Source organism: Cavia porcellus, unplaced genomic scaffold, assembly GCF_034190915.1.
Source record: "Cavia porcellus strain 051 isolate PalLab524CR breed Dunkin Hartley unplaced genomic scaffold, mCavPor4.1 scaffold_10, whole genome shotgun sequence".
NCBI classification, from domain to species: Eukaryota; Metazoa; Chordata; class Mammalia; order Rodentia; family Caviidae; genus Cavia; species Cavia porcellus.
The window spans coordinates 64,672,477-64,678,476 of NW_026947493.1; positions in this window are offsets into that span (position 1 = coordinate 64,672,477).

The window sequence follows — 6,000 nt, forward strand, 5'->3', positions numbered from 1 at the left end:
TTTTTCCCTTCATGAGTCAGTGGGAAACTCTGCTTAGATATGGAATGAAGTTACCTGAATTCAGGTGGATTAGACCCTCCTTACTCCATGTGTACTCCATATACTGGCAGCATTATCATTACTTGAGAAAGTGTTGACCCACCTTCGTATTGGCTGGATTAGATTCTATGCCTGTTTTACAATTTTTATTTCAGAAGACACTGTCAACATATTTAATGGTGCTGAGAGTCTCTGTTTGGCTCTGTCTTACTGTTCTTACTCGCTGATCAGATGAAGTGTTAAAATATTAGTCATTCTCCACAAGTTTATAAAAATAAAACAGCTTTTATTTTAAAAATCTTATTACAATATTGCAGCTTTCATCAAAAAAATAACATGCTACCAACCACAAATGTTCAGAAAATTAGTATGACTATCATCACTATCACTTCAGTAATTTTAAAAATCATTGTCGCATTCATATAAATATTATTTCATTTTTGTGTCTTTTTAATACAAAGTGAACTGTGATACAAAATGAAGAAAAACTGAAAATGGAAACCTTACCTTGCTGTTAAGAGCAAGCAAATTAAAGAACTAGGTAGAGACAAAACTATCTGGATTCATTTCTTTTCTTCTCTACTTCTCCCTTTGAAGCCCTTTAAATATTCTGCCGAATGGGCTCTCCAACTCCAACTACAGTCTTGGATTCCTGCACTGTGCTGCCATGTAGCATTACCTAGGACTCAAGCTACCCAAGTAGGTGCTGGGTTGTTCAACCCACCTAGCATAGAAGTCTGGAAAAATACCTGTGTGCACGGCTTTCATTTCTGCCCAGGTCCTGAGCTTGGATATGTAGAGAAGTAAAACAATCAATAAGTTAGAAGGCCAGAACAGCAAGTCGTTCACCTCAGACAAATCAGAGTTCCATTTTATCAAAATAAAGAATAAAAGCGTTAGAAAGGAGTTAAAAATCACAAGAATGTAACTGGTATCTTTGTTCTGTAGGATATTTTTTAGCTCCTCAATCAAAATAAGAGTCTTTCTAATTACCCAAAGCAAGTACAAGTAGAAAAACTTACTGGTAACGTAGTATAATAATGATGTTACTCAAACAATATTTTAAAAACACCTATTTACTACATTATGGAACAGACTTACATTTGTCTGTGTAAATAGGAATTATTAACTGTCATCAATTAACACTGTACAGATTTAGTACTTTGGGATCTCTAATAGTTCTTTCTTTGCATAATACAATTTTATATCCTTAGAAAGAAACTCAATAGTGCACATAAACATCCAAAAAAGAACAGGCAAAATCTTAAAGATTTGACAATTTAAGTTTGATGTTTTAAAGTTGAACACAATTTCTTATCATTATAAGCCTTACGAGGCTCATAACTTTAGATAGGCTATTTCCTATTTCACTCTTAGACTACGTGCTTTCTCCTGGGAAGCAAGTGCTTTTACTTCTTTTAGCTATATTTTCCTGGTAATTGCCTTTATTTTTCTTTAAAAATACCTATACCGATATTTCTTGATGTTCTAAACTTTATCATCTGTTGATATCCTTTTCTGAAAGATTATAATTTGGATAAACACACATTTCCTTTATCCCTTTTACCCTAATTTATTAGTCATAATTTTTAGTAAGATTGCAATTTGATATTTCTCTTATCACAATTGAGCTGGATAGTACATATACTATAATTGCATAACCTTTATTACGTTACTTTGTATTTTCTTAGGTGAAATGTTGTCCAGTTTTTCAAGCTGTTTAATTTTTATGTACTGTTATTCCTCTATATCGATGGGTGATTGTTTCCAGTAGCATCCCCCCATACCCAACTCCACAGATGCTCAAGTCCCTTATATAAAACAACACAGTATTCATATATTACTCTTACACATGTCCATCTGTACAGTCATCTCTGGATAACGTATGATACCTATTATAATGTAAGTAGTGCATACATAGCTGCTGTGCTGGGTTATTTAAAAAATAATGATCAGAAAAACAAGTAAGTACATGTTCTGTGAATATGAAATTTTTTCTCATATTTTTATTAGCAATTTTTATTAGGATATGGGTAATAGATACATGTAGAGAACCAACCACGTCTATCATTCTTTGTCCTCAAACTCTCCATCTAGTTGAAGTAGTTAAGCATTCCTTTATTTAAGCATTTCTTCCTTCTTTCCTTTCTCTCTTGTCTAAGAATTTTCTCTGGAGCTCTCACTTCTGCTCCTGATGAATGATTGTTCTCTGGCTTGTTTTATAGTTGTCTCATCTTAGGATTCCCCTTCCTTTTCCCTTATATCTTGGAGGCGGCATCTTTCTTTTTTGTGCACTCTCATATTGTGGTGGATCCAATTGTTCAATGTTATAAAAAATAGGCATGTGTAAGGTAAAGGTTGATACTCTTGCTGTGACCATTGATTCTGATATGTCAACTTAATTGGATTTAAAAAAAAAAAAACCACCTGGAGCCCAGGATTTAACTCAGTAGCGTAAGCACCTGCCTGACAAGTGCAAGCTTGTGAGTTCAATCCCTGGTACCAAAAACAAAACAAAACAATACCTAGCAGGGACCAGGGATTTAACTCAGTGGCACAGCATCTGTCTGGTAAGTACAAAGTTGTCAATTTGATTCCCAGTACAAAAACTTAAAAAACCAAAACCTAAAACTACCTAGCACATTCTGGGTGTCCTGTGTGGTTGGGTGGGTCATGAAGGCATGTTCTTGGGTGCTTTGTCTGGCCCCTTGTCTATTGCTCTCTACTACATTCCCCAGCTCTACTCTCTGGGTACCGTGAATTAAGCATCTTTGTTCTACCACCCGCTCTGCCATAGTGATTTTGTCTTGGAGCCAGTCAACTATGGACTGGATCTCCAAAACTATGACTTTTTTTCCTTAAAGTTGTGGATGTCAGGTGTTGTCTTTTACTGATAGTAAAGCTAATGCAGAAAATTGTTATCGAAGAAGTGGGATCATTGCTATGACTTTAATTAACCATATGGTTTAGAAGTATTTGGAATTAGTTTGCTGAAAGAATTTGGAAGGGTTAAAGAGACCAGGTAATCTTAACAGAGAGCTTTATGGGTGATTCTATCTGGAGCTCAGAAGACCAAAATTGTCATAGGAATGCAAATAGTAAAAGCAGCTTCAAGAAGTTTCAGCAGAGAACAATGAATGCACTGTCATTTTGAGTGGAGTCCATGTATATTTCACTCTGAAAGAAAATTTATCTACATTTTGCCTGAATCCTGAAGCTTTGTGGGAGTTTGAAATTAAGGGCAATGGACTAATAGTTCTGGCAAAGGAAGTTTCAAGACAGCCCAATACCCAGGTGGTGACATGGTACTGCTGGCTATTTTTGGCCAAATTTATAAGTACCAGAGACAACAAGCAGAGCAGAAAAATTTGAAAAATTTAAAGTTTTGGCCAGAAGGAACCACATATAAAATTGGGGCCATAGGAAGTATGACTGCAGAAGAGATTAGTGCCATTAAAAAGAAGCCAAGTGTTTTGTGACAAGGATAAGAAAAAAGATGCCTTGAGAATATCTAATGAACCAGCAAAACCTCATTCATGACAGGCTCAAATGTATAAAGTTGTAAACCTTTCATTTCAATGCAGATTTCTGGGATGCTTGCTTGACTTGGACTTTCTAGGGAATTTGTTCCCTAGAATTTATTTCACTATGCTCAGCCATCCAGGTACCTAGAGGCATGCAGGTACCATTGCAACCATGGCACAAGGAGGCCTGGCTACTGCTGGAGCTAAAAGCTAGCTTTGGCATAGTCAATGTGATGTCAGTTTTACTAAAGTACAGAATGAGTGAGTTGTGAGGTCAGCAAGGCATCCACTCAATTTTCAAAGGAAGGCTTGAGAGATCAGGCTGAAGCTCCTCAGAGGGCGGTGCATGAAACCTACGAGAATGAAGCCAAAGGTGCAATGGAGGCTCTAAGGTCTTTGAGGCGCCCAGAACACGCAATGTGTGTCATAGAAACGGGTATGCCAAGAGTTGTATCATCTCAAAAGTGAAGCTGTGTGGGCAGCAACTGTCAAGGACATTAGGATGCAGCCACCAAACCGCTTTGGAACTCACATTTTACCATTGTGTGCCCCATAAACTGGATATGGAACTATAGGATTTTATATTTGCCCTGCTGGGTTTCAGTCTTGCTTTGGACCTATTCTTTTCTATCCCCCTAGTCCTCTGTTTTGGAATGGGAATGTTTATTCTGTGTCATTGTGCCATGGGATTAGATATCTTGCTTTTTAATTTTACAGAGATTCACAACTAAGAGTTTACCTTGAGTCGTTAAAGAGACTTGAGCTTTTGAAAAAATACTGGAACTTCTGAGACTTTGGGAAAGGGATATTGGGCCTCGATGAGCCATGATATACACAGGTTTATGTACTTGATCACCGTTGATGATGCTGCTCAGTCTACCTTAATTAGTCCCAATTTCATTGAAATTTATGTTCATACTTTTTTCTTCATGAATTGGCTGCTATGTGAGGAACTCATCACAGACATGAGACATTTTCAGGCTCTTTAAAACCAAGACCAATGTTAGAGCAGGGAAATAAATCAGCAGATCAGCACAAATGTGGTGATTGGTTAGGAAATAAGTACAGCGAATAGGCTGTGGGAATTTAGGTTAAGTCAAGATAATCTAAAGAAGAATGTTAATGTGACTTAAATAGTTCTGCTCAATCTTTCTCAGCTTTATACTCAGAGCAGCCAGGACTATTTTCTCTCCCCAGTGTGCAGTATTTTATGATGGTGTTTAAATTTTCACACTTTGTGAAAGTTTTTGGTAGAGACACAGATATTCATTTTTCTCTGAATAAAAGAAATGAGACTGTACTGGTATCAACAGATACTTTTTTTTTTTTTTATCGGTACCAGGGATCGAATTCACGACTGCCTGCTTGCAAGGCAGGCACTTATGCAGCTGAGCTAAATCCTCAGCCCCAACAGATACTTTTTTTAAAAAGAACATTTTCATATGTCTTTAACATAAAAAGGCTAATCAAAATAATGGAGTTGAATCTGATTTCCCCTTACATTTTTTGTCTAACAGATAAGATAATATATTCTGATAAATTGTAATGTTCTTGGAAGGAAATTGGTTTGAGGGGAGCATCTTTTCTCTATATAATATTTTAAAATATATTTAATTAAAATAATTATTAAAATATTTTAAAAGAATAATAACCAGAGATATTATTGAAAAATAAGATGTACCTATACATTATTAAATATACATAGACTGTCAACTACTTTTTTCAAAAATGTCTTTCTGAATAGAAAGTTTCAGTGAGGGAACAAATATGAATGACTTAAACAGTCAAGTCTTGAATTGTGTAAATTTTCCCAATTAATGTAACTAAGAATATTTTTAGATAATATATAGCCGAATTATCACTAATATGTAGTTCAAGACATCAGAGATATTTTAAAACTCACAAGTGAAAGTTGACATATTTTAGTTGACAAAGTTGACAAAGTTGACAAATCAAAATAACTATGGATAAGTTATATTGAAATATTTGTAGTGTAGCATCAGATTTTAGAAAATTCTAAAACTAGAAGTTGCCACAACTTACTAGGAATCTATCTATAAGAAGTTGGCCATCTCTGAAAATGATTTTATCACCTGCTGACAATGTATATCTGATCAGTGGAACAGGGTTTCTCCCTCATTAGCAGCAGTACCTCGTGGACTCTGTGATTTACTTTCTAAGGCAAGGAAGTTGCATAGGATGATATCATCTCTTAAGTAATACTCTTTATGTTTTATATACTTTCAGTCATTGAACCAAAAATGTTTCTGACCATTTCCTTTGTCCAAGACACAACACTAGGTGCTGTAGTCTTAAGTGATGAACCAAAAATAGGTGACCATCATTCTCATGTTGACCAGTACTGATGGTGTTGGACTAGTGGAAAAATATTAATCAGTAATATAATTCATTCTAAAATAAATGTAGAATTACCACT